The 21,255-nt window shown below is 40.8% G+C and overlaps 1 long non-coding RNA gene across 1 annotated transcript; it reads left to right on the top strand.

The window, feature by feature from the left end:
• Positions 1 to 1,077: 1,077 nt before the first annotated feature.
• Positions 1,078 to 18,948, top strand: LOC146767067 (uncharacterized). The gene is made up of 3 exons (XR_014956166.1): positions 1,078 to 6,979; positions 7,591 to 7,666; positions 18,048 to 18,948. It is a non-coding gene; the product is annotated as an uncharacterized LOC146767067 (long non-coding RNA).
• The last annotated feature ends 2,307 nt before the right edge of the window (positions 18,949 to 21,255 follow it).

The following is a 21,255-nucleotide window of genomic DNA, read 5'->3' as shown; positions in this document are numbered from 1 at the left end:
GGAATATGAATTATCCATAGACTGCATGAATTTTCCTATGCTAGGTTCATTTCCAGCATTGCAGTGGTTGGTCTGAGCATGACCCTTAGCCTCTCTCATTGCATCTGTCCTTTGTCCTTGCAGCAATGCTCAGAATTTCTTGGCAACTGAAATAGCTAATGTAAGAGTTGTGGATAGTCTCTGCAGATATTTTCCTCTGCTTTAACTGCCTTCAGAGAAGAGGTGTACGTGGCACTGTGTGGGGTTTGTTGTAGTATAGCAAGGGTATTCCTCTGTCTCCTTAGGGAGGGGGCTGGTCCTGTGGCTGACACTGGTGTCACCCCCTGGTGTCACCCAGGACACTCGACAATCCCCCAGGAGACAGGAGGACAGTCCTGATTCCGGAGTGCAACCCTGAGGCAAAAAATGCCCCCATGGAGGCTCTTTACTGTAGATCTTTACTGTCTAACATGGAAAGTGCCAAAGACCAAAAAATTAGTGGGGAGGATTTTGACTGAAGAAGTAAAAGGACTTCTCTTTGCTTTTGTTTTTCCTCTTACACCCCATTTTTCATCTCAGACTTTCATTTCATTTAGATAACTAGATAATCAGTGCACAAATTTGTTCACAAGCCAGGTGATGTGGCTGGCTGAGCTCTGTCTGCCCTCCAATACAGCAGAGACTGAAAAGGAGTCTTGAGGCTTGGCTTGGAGGACAGAGATTGTGTGGTTTAAGTTTTACCAATTTCTACTGAAACTGATGAATGTTTGGTTCAAGCTTAGTTCTTTTTTTTTGAAATTTCCTTTTTCTATTATGATATTTACAGCTTTTTAAAAGACTCCTGAAAGTATAGGAACTATATTGATTAACTAGCTTCTTTCCTAATGTGAGTGCCTTTATCAGAATATTTTTCTCCTTTTTTTTTTCAACCACAGATGAATTATGAGTGGATAAATTGTGAAAATCATCTGGTTAAAAGGGAGTGCTCCGGGACTTGCACTCTCTTGGACTCCTGACCCATTTTGGAGAGCTAGGCTCTCTGTGAGCAGGTTGTTACTCACAGGCTGAATTCCTGCAGAGCAGGCCATGCAGACAGATGTGTCCTGCAGGTCCAGCAATCACACAGGAAGGATGGAAGCGGAGTCAAACATAGAGGATGGGCGCTGTGGAGAGGGTCAAATACATACTGTAGGTAAGGAGACAGCTTCACCTCATTGCCGTGACAGGCAAGCCTGTACTGCAGGTGGATTGTGAGCATCCATCACTAAATGCACACCAGAGACAGAGTGCATTTAGGGTTTTGTGCATCAGCTGAGGTCTTCCATGGAAATTACTTAGCTTTCAGCAACAGGGTAGCATACATGGTTGGGGGGGAAGAAGATTGAGTCTCCTTTCACTTGCAGTGCTTCAACTCTTTAATACAAATGAGACCTTAGTCCTCCCTTGAATTGTTTCTTCCCTATTCTCCCCACATACTATGAAAAAGTAAAGTATTTTCAGTATCCACTGCAACTTCAAGTGAGATAAGAAATGAGATTTCTGTAAGGTGATACTTTCCCTCTGATTATGTACTATATTAGCTTCTGTTACCAGCCGAGAAAAAGTATTAAGCCTAGTGTACAACAAAAACAAATAGGAGAATGATACTTAGCCTTAGGGCTGGAGGAGTTCTTAATTTCTTCCACTTCCTCAGCTCTTATTTATAGCAAAGTCAGTTATGTTACACAGCCACAGCTGGCTTGGGAGCCCTGAAAGTGGGGTGAAGGGCAGCAGGAAGAAATTAACTTTTCAATTGATGGGTGAATAAGTGTTTCCATGTACATAGCATATTTTTAAAAAGATTGTATTGAAAGTAATAGTGGGTCCTTCTCACCTTCCGGTGTCACCTGTCAGGTTTGGAAGGAATGAGTATTTTTCTAGTGTCTGCAATTAAATTAAGTAGGGTTGAAGGAGGAATTAATTTCCCTGTAAAACAGAAGCTTTCATCAAATTAATTATAGGATTTTATTTCTCAAAATTAAAGGAAATAAAAAGTTTTGTTCCAATGTTGAAGTTGTTTCATATTCAGCTGCTGAAAAAAGGGAGAGAAAGTGGGGCAGAGGGGCACAGAGAAAGAAAATTATTGCAGGTGAAATTTTTGATGGAAACAATCCCCCAGGAAAACTAAAATTTTCAAAGGATATGCAATGGAGAAAGTAATTCCCATTCCCTCCTCCCAGCTATGTGGAAAAGCAGAATATACTGGGGCCAAGATCCTCCCTTTTCTCAAGCAGTGCAGCTGTTCTGCTACCCAGATAGGTGAGGGATTTTCATTAGGTGCTTTTGGCAACACCCCTACAGAGTTCCCTTAGTAGGGGATAGTGAACTGTAGATAGAAGCCAAGTTATTTTCAGTCACAAGGAAAATGCTTCCTTTTACCAGGTTTAAAGACTTTCTCCTTCACTGCCACTATCACGCTTTCCAAGCCTATGCCAGAATTTCATTTCTGCTGCTTTTCCTACATCAGCTGACTCCAAAAGGGACTTCTGAAAGTCCAGAGTGGAGGTCAAGGCCCTAGCACTATTTCAGAAGGGACACACAGCCTTTCCAGCCTGTTCTGCTGGGCCCAGTCTTGTGGCAGTACAGAGCAAAGATTGTCTGGACACCCAGGGAGTGCAGAGGTGGAGGTGGGCATGAGGCTGCTGAGTGCCCACTGTGCCCTGAGAGAGTTTCGGGCAGCACAGGACACTGCTGGAGGGGGAAATAAAACACTCTGGTGGAGACCAGCTCCCTCAGGAAGCTCATCTCTCCTGCTGCAGCTGCTGCTGACCAGCTCTTTGGAGAAGGCTGCATTTTTTTACTTTCCAGATGCAGCTGGGCCAGCTCTTTCTATATAGTTGGACACCTTTTTTGACAGAAAATGGGACATTTAACAAGTTGGTTTACTTTTATTCTGAATTGAGCTCTATCCTAAATGGTCAGTGTCTCCCCAAAACATAGGCCAGGTTTTCTTTGTGTTTCAGCTGTTGTGCTTGCCTTTGCCCACCTGGCTCCAGTGCCCTGGGGCCAGAGCTGCTTCCTCCTCCAGAGATGGCTGCAGCTGCCAGGATGGCCTGGAGCAGACCTGGATGCAATTGGAGCACAGTGGCAATAATGCTCATAGAAAGCAGTGCTGTGTTTATGCAAAATGTTTGTGTTTATGCAGTCCATCCTACTGAGCTGCTCTTTTGCTCCAGACAATCTTGGCATTTCAAAGGGATATATGAACATTCCCTCTGCTCTCTCTTGTCAGAGCAGTAAACAGCAGGTAGTTCTCATTCCTTTCCAAGGTGATGGGCTGTATAGTGGCAGAATCTCTGCATCCTACCTTTCAGCACTCTTATACAAATCTCTGAGACAACTCACTCTGTAGCAAGTGAAGTGTTTTAGCTAAAACACCATGTACCATCTTGTGCCAGAATAGATTTCGCTTCCAGTCCAGTAAAACTTAGTTGTAGACTTTGCCTCTTCCTTTATTTTGGTTTTGTGTTGCTATGCCTAGACACATTTTTTGGTGGTTAAAAGGGGTTTGCAATCATTCTGTGGAGCACCTGAGGGAGAACCATGGATCACTATTGATCTACTGACTGCTGGAAAAGAAATGTGGCTTGAAAACCTTCTGCCAGCATCCATCAGTTAATGCAATGGGAAGACCCAGTCTCAATTCCCTGAAGTCAGCATTACTGAGGCTTCTAGCATAATAAGGACATGAAGGACTATTGGTTATGAGCTTGGTTTCAGAAGTAAGAATATTTCACTGAAGTAGCAACCACAGTAGTTTTAGGTCATAATTTCCCCACATGCCAAAGAGAATCAGGGTTTCTGGACAGGTCACTGACCTACAACTAAGAAATCTTTAATAGTATTTTATCTGTGACACTGTTTCCCAGGACAGATGCTGTGTTTATCTCTGCCTGTTTCCTTGCCTGTGAAATAATGTAATCAGAAGCATATTGGAGAAAAGTGCTTTGAAATAACTGAATATATTGTTAATAGCAACAAAACAAGCACTGCTAGTTTTAATGTGAGTATTTCTTCCTCAAATAGCACTGCACATACATCAGCATGCTAAAAATTTCTACTAAAGAAATACAGAAAGCTGATATCTATATGGCATGAAAAAGAAAAAAGAAAAAAAATCGTTTAAAAAAAAAAAAAAGAGAGAAGGGACCTTGAAAGCTCATTTTGGGGATCAGAGCAATGCAGTTATAGTTACAGTTGGAGAATCATCAACCAAGCCCCTCCACTGGTGGCTGGGCCAGCATGGAGGCTCTCAGATTTGTCACATATAGATCACAGAGGCATAAAAGACCAAAGTCCCAGTAAACAAGGCAGGCTAGCGTGCTTATATGGTTGCTCTGATAATTAAAGTTTACAGACAGAGCACATCCATGCTAAAATGCTAAAATAATGGCCAAAAGGAGACAGACAGAGCACAGCTTGCCTCTGGAAGGGTTTGACTTGCTGCTGAGTTATTCATGGCATGTGAGCTGTGTGGAAGAGATCTTTTTGTTTTGTTTTGTTTTGATGCTGATGGGATAATCTTTTCTTTTGAAAACAGCCTCCTAATGCATCAGGACAGCTGCCTGGGATACACCTCATTTAGCGGCAATTGTCTCTCTAATGTTTATAACCCTCCCACTGCCAGCCAATATACAGTCATCATTTATCCACTCATTTGACTAACACAATGTTAAAATGCCCTTCCAGTGCTTTGTTTTGCTTACTTCTCCATTCCCTTGCTGTCCTCTTGTCAGAGATGTTAAAACTCCTTTTGAGCAACTGGCGTCTCTTCCTCAAGGGTTTGTGCCTGGAGGATGCTTTCCCCACTCTTTACCCCGCAGCCTCTCCCTCCTGTTCAATTACAAGCTGGGGAGTGTGAGACATCATCTATCATTCTTCGTTCATTATATTCAACAGAGACACATTTTGGGCTCTTCAACAAACTGACCAGGCATATGGAGCATGTTATTCTGCTTGTCAAATCTGTATTTTTAAAATCAACAATACCATTGTCTCCTCAGATGAAGTCTCAGGAAATGAGGGGGGAAACCCCCCAAAACACTTGAACTCTAAAGCCTCTAGTGTCTTAAGCCTTTCTTGTGCAGTATTTTGTCACAGTCCAGATGTGAGTACTCTTTTGTAAAAGCAACCAAACTATGTTTGAGACCATCTGCATTATGTGAGTTGGGTGTGGACAGTCAGAAATTCATGCAGTGGTGCATAAAATCTGAAACCTCAGAAAGTTAAATTGGGCTTTCCAGACAACTTTCCACAAGATTATGATCTTGAAACAGAATACAAACATGCACCCACTTCTTTTTCTGGTCACAGCTGGCATGTGCAACTCAGAGGAGATTGAAGGACACAGATTTTTCCTTCATGTAAGTGGCTTGGGTATGCCAATAAAAACCCGTCAGAATCAACATGCTCCCAACTGTGCTTGGCCTGATAGCAGAGAGGTCTCTTACACTAATGCTTCTTCTGAGTTTTAAATCCATGTGTTATTGTGGACAGTACAGATAATCCCAGCCACTAGGAGAGCAACATTTTTCTTAGGCCCAAGGTTGAAGTTCAGTACACAGAGCTCAGGCTGAATGACTGAGAACAAAAGGTTTCATTTCTTTTTCTTCCTCTTCCTTAGCTTTCTTTGGGATAAAACAGATGCACAGTTGGCTCGGTGATTTTGAGTGGTTCCTTGAGATTTAGCATTTGCTTCAGCAATAACATTACTCTGGGGCATTAAGAGCACACAAGATTGAAGATATGAAATTTTTAGAGTGCATGGCAAACATGAAAACTGGAATAAAAACTATGCTGGAAGTGGATTTATACTGTTTACCTCTCACTAATCATAGGAGTAGCTTGAATAGCTCCCGATTATTTTGGTGTTGTTTTCAGTCTGTCAGGCAGCTGTGCCATCTGACAACTGAAAACTTCACCTGTAAGTGTACTGCTGATATTTGAAGCAGGCACCTGAAAAACATGTGGCAGAGCTGAAATCTGTGCATGTGAAGCTTTGTTCCTGAGAGAAATCCTGGAGGGAAGAGGAGAGGCATGTCCTGAAAATGTCATAAAGAGCTTTGATAAGAAGAGTGATCCCCCAAGAAAACAACACATGGTCTGAAACTGTAAAATGCACGGTGATACAGCCACGTATTCCTTCCTGACAGAGCCTAGGTTTTCAGGGCACTCAGAACTGATCCTCTATGATGTGTAGTTGTGCAAATCTATCTGTGCCAAAGGTGCTCCTGCCTCCATGGAAAAAAAAAAAGAAAAATGTCAAGGAAAAAAAATCAAAGGCTTGAGATGCTTTGTGACAGTTCTGTGTGTTTGCTAATTACTCTGGTATCAGCTGCTGCTGAGTCAGCTTTTACGTTCCATGCTGAGTAACGTTCATTATTTGGTCAACAGCGAGACTTGTGGAGAGCTTCAGCTCTAGTGTTTGTATCACTGCAGTTTAGTTTGTAAGGTGAAAACCAAAGCTTTCTCCTACTTTCTTTAGGCTAGTTTGACACTGTGTGTGGCTCTTGGCCATGCATTAATAGTTCATGAGAAAGCTGCAGATCAAAGAACTACCTGACCCAGAGGCCACAGAGTAACAGAGAGGGTAAGAGCCAGAAAAACAAGTGTGCTGTTCCCTTGATGTAACCAGCCACCCTGCAGCCTGGGGACCTCCTGAATCAGAGACTGTAGCTACATCTCTGTGCTGAACAGTCCTCAAGAGACCTATCATCCTCTCCAAATGCATCTAATTGCTTTCTGAATCCAGTTATATTTTCCTCCTTGGCATGTTCAAAACCTTCATTTGTTACAGGCTAATGAGCTTAATAAGCTGAAGGTGTGTTTTCATTGAAAGGTTAATGATTGCAAACATTTAAATAGTTAAATCAACTCCTTAACTGAGTATGGAGTTACAGAGGAAAGCAACAAACAACAAACAAGCCTGACTCTTCTGGGAAGAGTGCCGAGGAATTTTTGGGTTAGTGTGGATTTTATATGTTTGGAGTTGTTGGGACTTACCACTGTGCTGTTCCAGCTCACACCATTTCTACTTTCCCTTCTGTTGTGCTGGGTTTAGGTCACATTAAATCCTGAACTGAGCCAGTCTTTTCCTTAGAGCTTGTTTGTGTCTCAAGCTACTTTTGTCTCAAGTTAGTTTTGCAGTTAACATTGCTGCTTCATGTGACTACTTTATCTCCATGAATCATCCCTTAAGTTTCTACAGTCTGTGATGTTGGCCAAACAATCCACTGACAACAGCTTTGTTACTACTACAAGTGTATTGCTTTGACCTCTTAAGGTGGAGTGGTTCTAGCTCTACAAGTCAAATGATTGCTTTATAACTGTAAAATAGAGCTTTGTTCAGTGACACTTGAGAAAACTCTAAAAAGCTAAAATGAGGGACCCCTTATGTATTTGATAGCAACCAAATAGCTCTACATTTTTGAAATACTTCATTATAATTGATGGTAATGTGACCTTGGGAGAATTAGAGAGTTTCCCTCTTATAGGTGATAAAAAAGTAAGTGTTGGGTGATATGAAAAAAAAAAACTAACTCAAAAAGAGCATTTATGTGTTTTTCTTCCCAGGAATGTTGGTTTTGTACAGTGCCCAAGTGACCAGGGGAATGAAATGAAGACAAATGGCAGTAAAATAATTCCAGAGGTAATGTTGCCATAATGACTTCATAAGGAAGTGTTTCATAGCACTTTCTTCCTTTCCTTTTTGTCTGTGAGATCCTACTTCTTATTGAAATGCTGGATATTCTGCCTCCCTGTCTTTCCTTCCTCAACTGGCCAACAAAAGCTGGTAAACGAAGGATTCTGCAGTGTATATGTTGCAGTAGAATTTTGTCAGGCACAGTGGTTTATCAGCATAGAACTCCAATATCCAGCTAGAACACCAATAACCAGCTCTGACTACAGGGATGGCCTATAAAGGCCCACTTGGAAAACGTTCTGAACTCAACAGAGGCTCCTGTGGACTTAAGTGGGCCCTAGACCAGGCCTGAAATAAAATCTGTCTCAAATTGCCAGTTGACAAAGATCCAGGATGGTGGTTTTATTTGGAAGAAGCTGTGAAACAGAGAAGTAAAACGGGCAGGAGCAAAGCAATGGCAAAATAAAGATAATAATTTAGGCTCATAAATGGGAGAAAACTGCTAAGCAGCAGAAAAGAGCTCTGGAAAAGCCTCTCAGAAGAACTAGCAGAGGGAGAATCCTAACTGGTTCAGGATCAATATTGATAACATAATGAGACAGTTTTCAGAGTTTTCCCACTTGCAACAGCAGGAACCAGGCTTCTTTGGTCTGGTAACAACTCATTTGCTGTAAAGCTTTTCTGTGTGGTTTAAAAAGGTCTGGGATTTTTGCTCGTGTAAATTAGCTGAAAGGGAAAAATGTTCTGCTTTAAAAAATCTTTTTCTTAGTCATCTGAACACTGGAAGGGGAATGGTGTTGGAATCTTTTCTATGGTTTCTCTTGTGCTCAGTGCTTGTCTCTGTTAATACATTTTCCAACCAACTTTTGTTGATTTCAAGATGTGGAGGGGAAAAGGATATAGTATGTATAAAAGAATGTATAGTACACATTCTTGATTGTGAGCTGATAACCAGTTCCATGCTCATCTCCAGTTTTGTTTTGTTTTTGTTTTTTTTACTAAGACTGAACAAGTCAGCAATGTATTGCCATATGTTAGAACTTACCCTATGAAAAAAAAAGCAGATATGTTCCCCTCCCTAAGAAGGGGTCATGGGCAACTTCAGGGACATTTCTAGTGTCTATAATCTATACACCTTTAAATGTTATGACTTACGTGAAAGACAGATGTACTCTCACAATTTATTACTTGTGTTTAGAAAACAGAAATATGGCTTCCATAAGCATGGCTTGCTTATGACAAAATGCTTCACCCCAAAAGCCCCTGGTGCCTCTTTCATGGCCACCTGGACTGCAGGGCTGAAAGCACAGCCCATTTCATCTGTCTGAAATGAAGCTGCAGAACCCAATGAACAAGCACAGAAGAGGAACCATTTCTTCAGGAAAGCTGCAGGAGGATTTTGGCAAGGGAGAGAAGCTAGCCACTAAAACCCAAGTTCTTTCACATAAGGTAGCAGGGTGAAACCTTATTTTATAATCTAAATGAGTGGTCTTAAAACCTTTGTATTCTGAAAAAAGAGCACTTAAAGTATTAAACGGATGTCCATGGTAAATAAGAGAAAAGAAATTGAGGAATAAGGGGATGTTAGTCCTTAAAAGAATGGAAAGTCTAAAAGGGTAGCCTTTTTCCTCTAGTTAAGGAATAGACTGGAGGTTGTCTATCTTGCAAAGAAGAAAAGCCTGAAATATCCTTGGAGGCAATGCTGCCTTTTTTTAAAGCACAAAGCAAGCTGATAGCCAAAGGCAACAGAAGAAACAGTGAAACGGAAGAGCAGAAAGCTGAGACTCAGTGTGAACAGATACCTAAGAGTCAGGGAGCCTGAGGGTATGTGGTTTAACCAGACCACTGAGGACTTTTCCACAGAAGAGGCTCAGATGCCATATTAAATCAGCACACATAGCATCAAGCTGTGGCTATTGTCTTTAGGCCCTTATTTTGCACTCTGCAAATTAAGATGACTAACATTAACCCTTTTCTGCTGTTGGTGGAGCTACATTAAAATGCAAATTCCTTTGCATTTTCTGCAGACAGACCAGTACCCATCATTGAAGCGTGGCTATGTGAGCCATGAATCTCAGACATGTGATGGAGCCATCAGTCACAGAATCCCATAATCACTTTACTACACCCCCTGGTTCTGGAGAAGAGCCTGGTACCACATGGGGCTGAAAAACAGGCAGTGCTTTGCACGCTTGGAAAGCACTCATTTTACTGCAGGTCCAATTGGCTGTGCCTGACTGCAGGAAAACAACACAGGGTTTCTCTGTCTGTGGAAGTCAGCCCTTAATAGAACAGCTCCCAGTATTACTGGGAGCAGCAAATTTGACATCTATGTGGTTTGGCAAGATTTCATCTTGAATAAATGAGTGTGGGATTTGCTTTAGCACCTGCTGCTCTTTTTACAGTGCCAATTTATACCTCAGTAGGAATGTTTCCATATAATGCAGTTGTTTAAGGAAGTGTTCTAACTTCATAGGGCTTATCTATCTACTATTCAAGTCATGTAAATGTGGATGTTAGTCTGCTCAAATTTATATCTTTCATTTTTCTGGTACACAAGTACTTTGTGGCCACAGTTTTGTTTCCTTGACTAACACCTCTATCCACAGCATTACCTGAAGGTTTAAAATCAAAGCAAACTATACAAAAACCTCATTGAACAGGTTTTTTTTTTGTTGGTTTTTTTTTTTTTTTTCATTTCTCTGTCTATCCCTGAGAGCTCATTTAGCTGGGCTTATTTTAATACTACTTAAAGACATACGCATACTTGGAATATTCTTCCCAAAAATTTTAGTATAATTAAAAAGTAATTATGTAAATGCAGGTGTTGAGTTTTTCTATAACCCCATGTTATAGTCTGTAAACTCTCTGAAACCATCAACTTAGCTACTTAGAACCAGGAAGTCTTGACTGAATTGTAGCCTAGTTTGTTTAATGGAAGTGATATACAAAACTGTGCTTCCTGGGATTGGAATTTAAAAGTGAATCAAAAGCTCTAGAGAACCTTAATTCCTACAGATGTTCAAGACACAGGGGAAGTTCTGAACCCAGCAGGGAGCTATGCAGGGAGAAGACAAGGAAATGGAAAGAACCTATAGTTTCTTTTTCTGGTTGCTGGGATTTAGTATGCAATATCTTAGGAATCTTATTCTGTTTATATTTTATCCTTGGGATGCATTTCCTGTGCTTTGATGAAATCTTGTCAGTATTCAGGAAACTACAGACTTGAACCTACAGTTTTGTCTGGGACTATCCCATGCACAAGGAACTTGTTACTCATTCAGTTTTCCAGCACACGGGACTGCTACTTAGTGATGCCTATTAATTTTCCTTATATTTTTCTTGCAAAAAATAAGGAAGTAAGGAAATTGGAATTGTGCCATGTTTCCACAACCACTTTCTATTAATCTTCAGCACAAACCAGAGCTGGAAGTCAGCAGCAGCCCTGAGAGGTGGCTCACAGCGCAGTGGAGCTGGAACCAATGAGCTAAATTTGTCCTGCCTCTCTTTAGTGTCTAACTTGGGTGTTTAATTTCTTCAGGTGTCAGGAGGCACCTCAAGAAATTGGCCATGACTTGCAAGACATTCAGGAAGGGATCTCTTTCTCTTATATTCAAGAGAAAAGGGGATATGGGATGAAACTGATTTCCAGTGGAGGAGGTAGAGTATCCTGTGGAAGTATCTGGAGTACTGTGGAATGAATTTGAGCTGTGGTCAGCAGCTGGAATGGTTGAAAACTTGCACTTCTGAATGTTGTGAAGACAAGAGAACAGCTGGACACTCATGTCAGACAAGATCCTAGAATAGGTTATCACAGTCATAACTGATACAGGCTCAAAAAACTATCCTGCACCACCAATAATCCTATTTTAAGTGATTGCCATGGTTAAAGTTGGAGAACTCCTTCTACTATAAATGAGATTTTTGGATAGAGGGTAATTTGCAATCTTTGATAGGTTCCTGCAGATAATGCTCAGAGTACCAAGACTTACAGCAATAGGACTAAATAAATATGAATGAAGAGCCATAGTAAATCAGACATTATTTCTCAGAGCCACCAGGACAAGCTAGACTTAATTTCCTGAAGCTGGATTTCTTATTAGTCACTCTTCGTTTCACCCTTGTCATCACCAAGAAAACCTTTAAAACTGCAAGAAAAGTAGGTCAGAATAAAAAGGCAATTTAAAGCACTTCCAGGAATATTACACTTTTCCTTATTCCCTGACTTGACAGACCCCTTATCAGTGTGGACTCTCAAGGCTTTTCACTTATCTGTAGCATCTACCAAGGAATTAACATCACCTGATCATTTTTTTCATTGTAACTGCTTGAGACACAGGCCATACAGCCCCTCTCTGGTGAAATGCATTACATGCAAAATCTCTCTGAAATCAAAAATACAGAAGTAAAATAAAAGCAACAGCCCTAAGGCCCAAAATACTCTTTCCACAAGGAAAGAAAGGTAACTACCAAGCCAGGAGATCATGCAATCATTGTTACTGCTACTTCTTTGATGCTGATTTGGTTTTGATTATGTACTGGGAAGAGATTTGGCACTGGAAAGCTCTAGGGATGCTTGCTTCTGCAAAAATAAGGAAAAAAGCAACAAGTTGTCCTTGTTTGGATGGAATGTATATAAAGAGGTGTCATTTTTAAACAGTGAAAGCAAAACTACTGCTGCTCATCAGAAATACTCAAGTGGAAAATGTTTTCTCGGTGATTTTTGGTTTTAAGTAATCCATAAATTCCTGAGCACAGAAAAAGCCTCAATTTATCTGAAAAAACTTTTTTCCTGATTTTTGTCAGTATAGTTCTGTGCTGCAGCTCTGTGCCCCGTGGAATCAATGCAATTTTTAGGGAAAGGGAGAGTTACAGAATTCTCAGATGGCTTTACATAGATTTCTGTTTTGCTCTGCTCTAATTGATGAAATTCCTACCTGGCCAGATGTTAGGTTCCTGAACCAGAACATTTTACCAAGTCTCCTCTCCCTTTTTTTTCCTCTTGTTTTTCTAACAGAAGTAGGGGACCATTGCTTGGCCATATATTCAATATATCACTGAAGTTGAACTAGATGTGTTTCAGCCCCAGAATGAGCTTAGACAGCTCTGTACATCTACCTGCTACTATATTCTCTTTCTGCTTTTCCTTTAAAAAGTTCTGGGCTATACAGATCACAAGGAGGACATGGGACATTCCAGAGGGTGGTTCAAAAAAGCACAGATATATAAATATGTGTGCAAAAGCCTATTAAAGGATATATGTCAATTTTTAATGAGAATTAAATTGCTTATAATGGAAGAAGTAGTACTTTTCCTGAGGTTTGAGGAAAGCAAATGCTCCAATTTAACATGTAAGTAAGTTTGCAAGAAAAATTGAAACCTTTGAATGGTTTGAGGGTTTTTTTTGGTTTTTTTTTTTTTTTTTTTTGGTATGCAATTGGTGACCTAAATTCTTGACTCCGTGCTTGCCAGCTGTCCTCTCTTCAGGGACTCCTATGCATTGTTTCCTGTGTAGTTTATTCTGTCTAGAATGCTCCATGCCATGCACTTGGATGTCATATCTTCACCACAATAATTCTAAGAGCTGATTCCTTTTTAATTATCTTTCAGGTTGTTTCCACTTAAGGAAATCCAAATCTTTTATGTTGACTAAGCCTCTGAAACAGTTCAAGATCAGGAGGGAAGATGGGACACACTTTAGTTCTGCACTGGGTATCAGAGCCTGTGCAGAAACCATGTGAGGGGTAACAGAATGCCGTGGTCTGCAGCAGACAAGCCTAAGAGGATTATGAGCAGGTGAATAGATGTGCAATTGGTAGTTCCTAAAACACTTCAGGGAAGCTGGAATGTCACCATGCATCTTGCTTGACTTGCCAGGACTAAGGGCATTTTGTTAGAAATCCAACACAAAAGACAGGCAGAGAAGCTGAACAAATTGTTTGCCTTTATAGAAAACAGAGCTAGGAATTCTATTGTCACAAATAGAATTCTGTGTGTCCAGAGAGTTGCCATGGTATTAACAAACATTACCCATTTTTTCCTTGTTTGTGTGGTTCCTTGTGATTTACCAGCAGTTCTCCTCAAAGCTATTCTGTTATCACAGAGACATGATTTTAAAATGTTTTCCTATCTAGCCTGCAACACACCATGTTTTTCATTCTTCAGAATATGTAGTACATGTTGAGTTAGCCATACATGCAGCTCTTCCCTCATCACCTGCTTCAAATCCCACTTGTCTCTCCAAATGAATGTGTAAAACCCAGCTACACAATTCACTGAACTCCCAATGCAATGCATTCAGGCACTCATTTATTCTAAAGTGATGCTATCCAAGCGGAGGAATTGAAACATGCAATGCTGTCCTCCACCAGATGTTGGGCTGGTTTAAATGCAAATAAACACCCAAAGGAAAAACAAGACAGTGGAATGTAATATACTGCTGAGATATGGGCTAGAGCTGTGCATAACCCAACTTTCTTATAGTTTCAGATTTTGTTCTTTTTTTTAAATTTCTTCGCAAGGCAATTTTGTTCTTACCCCCTTGTGGTGGTATGTCCTGCTGAGTGCAATGTTCCTATTTTCCTCTTCATTTGTTTATGTATATCCACAGAGTAAGAAGGATTATATTTGTCTGCAGATTTTTCCTTTCCCTTCTGGAAATATTTATGATCTCTGTGTAGGGCAGAGCAGCAGCTCCTCATTGCTACTGAGTCTCCAAAGCACAGGACAGAAAGGTGAAGGGAGCAGGTTTTCTGCTGTCTGCCATCAGTCCTATCACTCAGGGTGGCAATTCAAATTTTTCACATAATATCTCTTCTTAGATGCCTGCCAAAAGCCCTAAAGGAGATTGATCTGTCTTAGGAGACTAAACCCTGGGCAGAAAATGAGGTCAATAGCTGGAGACCCTTTATGTGGGTGCATAGCCCCAGGGGACAGGACAGGACAAGCCAAAAGATGACATTCCTTCATGTCACTTATTTCTTGCAGCAGAAGGCAAAGGGCAGGATGAGAAGACAAGGTTTTCCTTCATAGCTCTTTGTTCCTACCTCAAATCACCCCTGCAACCACCCTGAAGTTTCATTAATGCCCTTTTACTACTTCTGACATTTTTACACTTTCTGATCCATTTTTCTCTCCCCTCCTGTTCCTAATTCTGTACACATATAAATTTTTATTCATTGTTCCCTTCCTCTCCTCATTCAGTCTGTTCCCAAAGTGCTCTGTTAGACTCTGTGCTCCCCACAACACGGTGTGGTCTGTTCTCTTGAAGAGTGGTTCTGTTACACAGAACAATGCTTTGTGAAAATCATCCTGTCTGCAGCAGGACAAGAGGTGAGCACAGGAAATGAACTGTGAAACAGGGCAGGGCAAAATCACAGTGCTACTTTGTACTGAGGCTTTTGTGGTTTTTGGGAGGGAGGATTATTCTGTTCATTGGTTTGTCAAAATAGGTAAAACAAAACCCCTGATGGAACTTTTTTCTAGGCTTGATTTCATTTGTAAAAATTCATTGTTCTCTGGGTATAAATGTATGAATTTGCTGCTAATAACACAGAAAATATTGCAAATTAAAGCAATCATGTGGGTCTTGCAGAGCCACAGGGCCCTCTGCTTTGGGAGGTTTTCCAGGAAGTAAATTCAGGGTCTTGATTAATTGGGGTCTTAGGGTTGAGATGGAACAGAGAAGCCTAAGAGGTGAATACATGGGGATACAATAGGAAAAGAAAATGTAATCACATGAATCACTATCCCTTCTGGATGTCAAAGTATCTCTGCTTGGGTTTCAAAGGGTTTTTCAGGTGGATGTATCTGATCTTTGGCTTCCAGCTGTGATTTAACACACCTTGAAGGTGAAGCCATTATTTTTACCAGATATTTTCACAAAGGAAGGTACTTTCTGAAAGAAAAGGAAATTACAGGAATAGGCTGTCTCTGGAATGATTTTGGTTGCTGTGAATTTTGCATAAAGGTGAAGAGGGGTTAATGTTTGAAAGGAAAAAGAAAATTTCTGTCTATATACAATATGTACATTGCTGTGTTCTTTCTTCCTGACCAAATGAAGGCTCAGTGGAGAGTCCAGGTTAACACTGAGAAATTTCAACACTCCAGTCATAACTAAAATAAATCATCTTTTTGCATATGTTGAAAAAAAACAAGTTTCATTGTTGTTTTATTGAATCTTGCACTAATAGAGCTGCTACAATCCATTTTCCTGCTGGGAAGTTACAGCATGACTGTTCTGTGGCCTCTGCTGGATGATGCCCAGTGCCAGGCAAGTCCTCCAAAGGGAATATTCTCTGTTTGCTAACAGAAAACATTGGCACAAAAGGGTTGGATAAGATACACTCAGTTTGGGCTCCATGAGCAATTTCCTGGCTCCTTGTTTTTCTCACTTTAACCTCTCCCTAGTGAGTTTTTAAGCCTTCTGTTGGAATTAGTCTTCTGATGGAAGGTGTTGCTTTGAAATTAAGGCTCAGACGCTCTAGAAATTAAATGGATCATCAGAAATTTCAGTGACATTTTGAAAATTTGGTAGGCTGGCCCTATTTTAATTTGCTGTTTTGTTTGTTTGTTTGGGGGTTTTCCTGATTGGTTGGTTTATTGTTTTTGTTTGTTTTGTTTTTTAAGTAGGGAAATTGTTTCTTTACTGACTCTTGAAGTCTTCTGCAAGCATCTTACCGTAGAGTGAACATTCCTATTTCTTCCTCCATGGCATAGCTGGTTGCAGTTATTTGGCACGTTAGCAGAGGGCATATCCAGATACACAAAAAAAAAAAAAAAAAAAAAAAAAAAAAGAAGGAGTAAGAGAAAGACATAAAATGATTCATGGTCTCACCCAAAAAACAGCCTCAGAAACAGCTTGCTAGGGGGTGACTGCCATGGACTCTGAGTCTATGTTGTACATATTTCAGATCCATCAATATTTTCGTTTACAGAGGCACCAGCGTAGGAGTACTGAAAGAAAGAGGAAATAAACAGGCTGTGTTAGTTTGTCTGGTTTCCTGGAAAGTGCTAAATTGCTCAAATGCTGCTGAGCCTCTGCTGAGCACACAGCTCTGGGGAAGCAGCTCAGGCTGCCTCTCTGTCTTTCTGCAGGTACAAAGCACCCATTTTATAAATAGAGCATAAAAACTTTGGCTCTGTTTGTAAAAAAAAAACTTTGGTTTTCTGTTTGTAAGATATATTGACCATTTTTTTTTTTTGCAGCTTTTTTCCAAAAGCATGGTAATTATTAATTCTATACTTTGTAAAAGAGGGAATCAGATCAAAATCACATGATTCCTGGAGATGAGGTCTATGAGAATCACTGAGTTACTCTGAGATTCAGAGGTTTGACAGGTTCAGTCTCTATAAACTTGTCAGTAAATTTAAGGCCAGGTCTAAGGTGAAGCAAACTAAACAAGTGCCTTAAGCAGGAACCTGCAGAGAATTATAAAGGAGCTACCACCTGCTCAGACAACATGAGTGCTGTGGAAATCTGGGCTGATGGCTGGGCATGTGGCAGCTCTGGGAAAGGCCAGCACTTGCCCATGGGTGAAGCAGCTCCCAATTAAATTGGATCAAGTGTCATTAATGGGGGCTTGTCCAAACCCATCTGACTCGTGTGAGCAAGAGCATCTCTTCAGAAAGGTCTTCTCTTGGCTCTGCTCCTGCTGCTCATGGAAAACAAACATCTCTCACTTTGTTACTTTCCCCACTCCTAATTTAAAGTTCACCTCCATGTGTGTAGACTTACAACAACAGATAGATTGAAGGTGTGTGCAACAGAAAGTGTTTTGTTTTTGTCTTGTTAATCCTGAAAGGAAAACGGAACAGATAATATATCTGTGAAGGAGAGAAGTGGTAGTAGTGGGTGTATTTCTGTCAGTATGAAGTTTCATTGGAGACTAAATTTGTTTCTGTGAGAAATTTCTCGGTGCCTTTCTCTGGGGTGGTATGCAAGACAAGTGACAGGCTGTGAAACACAAGGTGTTGTTTGCTTTCATCAAGGTTGATTTCCCATTACACCTTGTTTGAGAACAACTTGCTAATTCAAAATGTCATGGGCAGTCCTGTATAATGTTTCCTCATCTGTCTAAAATAAGACTTGGAGGTTTATTTTTGCTTGCTCTTCCTCAGAAATCTTAGACTTCTTAAACAGAGATTTCCAAGGTATTACTGCACTGCTCTGTGAGCATCTGTGAGTCCTGCAGCCACTCCACTGGCTGTACCTTGCCTTCCTCCCAGTTAATCTGAGCTGCACAGACAAGCTACATCAGTCAAACCATGCTCTGAAGATGAATTACTTCCAGCCACATGGCAAAAGTAAGACAGTTCAATAGTAACCAAGCTTCCCTGCTAGGGCACAGAGGATAAATCTGAAACCTTTCTGTGTCTTTGTTTACAGGTCTGCATTTTCTCTCTCTGTTTGGCCACAGCCCTGCTGTCAGCTGAGCTAGCCCTGGGTCCTGGTTCACCCTGCCTGCTGTGTGGATCCTCCCAGGTGATAACAGGCTGTCACAGAGGTGAAGGCAGCACACCCTGGGCACAGATCCCTTGATTCTACTGAAAAGAAGGATCTATAATCAGCAGAAATCAAAACAGTTTTGATGAAAAAATGCCAAGTTTATGTCAGAAAACTAAATGTTTAATATTCTGGATTTCCATCCAATTTAAAATGGAAATGCCTGTTTAATCAAGAAAATGGTTGGGGAAAAGTTCTCAGTCATCTGTATTTAAGTCTCCTTGATGACAGGTTTTGTGTCCTGAAGAGCTTGTCTCAAAATCAAGTTGTGCTGGAATAACTCTCTCAAGGTCAGCCACTTCTTTCTGGATAGCACCAAGTGTGAATATTCTCACTCTGTAAGAGCTTTATACACGTCTGCACAGGTCTTGTGTTAACAATTCGTGCTGCAGGACAGGAAAAGAGGGGCCTCTGATGTGATTTTCTCAGGAGTTTCTTCCATGATCAGTAGGACTGAGGACTGCAAAATGAATCATTTAAATTATGAAGTATTAAAGCAAAAAAAAGTACAAGGAAATCTTTTTCTTCTCCTTGACATGAGACTGCAGAGTTGGCCTCTGCTCCTTTGCTACCTATTGACCAGACAAAGATTTAGAAAGCACTTCGGCACCTTAACTCTTTTCTGGAGGAGCTCCCTTTCTATAGAAATCTGCCTTGGGTCTCTCTCTTCTGTGTCAGAAACAGATAATCCACTCTCTGCCATCTTCTCCCTTTCTCACAGCCTCACCCATTCTGGAAAGCAATTGTTCTATTCCTGGAAGTACAAGGGAGGGCAGCCCAAGGAGGCTCCTGCTGTGGCAGAAAAGGTGGGGGTGCTCCCAGGCACTGCTCCTTTCCATATCACCTGCACTCCTTTGCCAGCAGGGAGAGGGAAGGGGTGTGAAACCCCATGGCATCATCCCCTCCTTGGAGTGCCAGCGCTGTCCAGGAGCAGCTCTGGCTCCTTGATGGGCAGATGTCACTCACTCTGCCTCCCCAGAGATCCCTGCAGTCAGTGGCCACCTACCCCAAAACCTGCCACTTCAGTGCTGGGGTGGAAAGGGGTCCCAGCTGCTTCAAGAATGTTCTCCAGATGTTCCAGAACCACCCCTCCAGTGACACCCAGACCCACAGCAAGATGCTGTTTAGGACATGTTCTCACAGAAAAGGAAGGCAAAGAAATTGAGGCATCTAATCCCCTGCTCCACCACTTAAATCCTCCACAATATCACTTGGGTAGAGAGCTCAGTTCTCTTACAAACATGACCAGAAAAAGAACTTTTTGCATTATTTCTTTCTCTTCATTAGGTGTTGACCACAGCATCCTGCTTTGTTTTGATTTGCAAACCTATCACCTGCCCTTCAAACCTGCCCCTCTCCCTCCCCAAATAGGCCTGTGTTAATCATGGAAGTAAGAGAATACTTGCATATACTTTTTCTTAGCTTAATTCCTAATAACATTTTCTGCTCTGGTTTTATTTTGTTAGTCTCTTTTTTACATTTAATTTGGCATCAAACCAATCGAAATGATGTTCTATTTATGCTTTTTAGCAAATGGGTTTAGCTTCAAATTCTTAACATTTCATTCATGATTATTTGTTCTCATATTTAGCACATCTCCAGCTTGCCTGCCTTGTAACTTCCAAATGAGAATATTATAAATGTGTGGAGGCTTATTAGATCTGGGGCTCATTTATTCCTTTTTTTTTTTTTTAATTTAAGTCAGAAACACATATTTAATATTAAATTTTTCATTTGTCTGAACCAGGATGCATTGTGGCTAATGTACTGAGGAGAGTATTTCCTCTGCTTGATGATCTCAGGGTGTGTGGAAGGGATGTCCATGTTTTTGTCTCCACTTGTTGCTCTGTCTATTGGTTGCTTTTCAAGATCTGCCACTTTGAACATGGACCCAATATTGGCACAGGAACACCTGCCCAATCTCTTTCTCTAATTAAATGATCTATTGTTCAGCAAAAGATGTTTCAGCTGTCCAAGGCCAAATACATTGAAGAAATTAAAAAAAGAAAAAACAAAACAAAACACTAAAATAGGTGCATTGAGCAGAAATTGGTCTGTGAAATTGGCCTGTTGTGGAACTAGATAGACATGAAGATCCTGTCTGACAGCAGATTGTATGCACAGTGGAAATCCAGCACCTTGATAACTGTGAAACATGTTTTTCTGCAAAAGTGGCTTCATTAACCCCTGGAGCAAGCGAAAAAGCAACCCACAGGCAAGCTCAGGCCTAAGATGTCAGAACTAAAGCTGTTTCCTTTGCTCATCTTTGAAAACCTCTCATTCTAATATCCCCCCTCGACATGGAGGGGGAACTATGGACTCCATGACAAAAATGATTTTGTAAAAAGTGGGAGGAAATTGAAAACACCAGAAATAGGTACTTCCTGAAATTTCCTGAAAAACGTTGTCCTGATTTTGTACACAGACAGTATGACTTTTGTCATGGCAGTGATATAAAATTATCTGTGCTGTCCTGTGGGGTAATATTAGAGCTGGACAGTGCTTGTTAATCACAATCCTTAGATCGTGTCATGTTTTCATCTGCTCTAACATAAAATTTAATGTCTTAAAATCCCCCTCCAAGTTTGCATGTAAAATTACTCATTTTTCAGTCCTAAATTGTAATGTCCAACTAACAAATTAAGTTGATTACCTCATGTCCTATCACCTTCAAAAAACAGCTAAGCTCTGCCAGTGCCATTAAGAGCATTTGACAGCATAGAAAACTATTATTATAGACCTCTCTTGCTTTCTCAGTTTAAGTAGGCCTCATTTCAATTGCCTTTCTCTCTAGGTCATGTTTCCTCAACCGCTTATTACCCACATTGCCTCCCTTTGGACTTTCTCAATTTTTTTCTAAATGTCTGTTTGTGTAGGATGTATAAAATTATACCTTACCAAATTGCCTCATTAGGGCTTTGGAATAATTACATCTCAAGTCTTGCAAAATCATCAACAGGGGGAAAAAGGTCTAATAAAGGTTATTAAGTACAGAGAAGCTATTTTCCCTGACCTTCAAATTGGTGGTGGCCACAAGCCTTTTTCAAAAAGTGGTCTACCCTTCTGACAGCCATGTGCTACTGATTCCCAT

This window comes from Lonchura striata, chromosome 6 (genome assembly GCF_050655825.1).
Source record: "Lonchura striata isolate lonStrDom1 chromosome 6, ASM5065582v1, whole genome shotgun sequence".
In the NCBI taxonomy this organism is placed as follows: domain Eukaryota; kingdom Metazoa; phylum Chordata; class Aves; order Passeriformes; family Estrildidae; genus Lonchura; species Lonchura striata.
The sequence above is the reverse complement of the archived record's forward strand: the minus strand, read 5'-3'. Positions and strand labels throughout refer to the sequence as shown.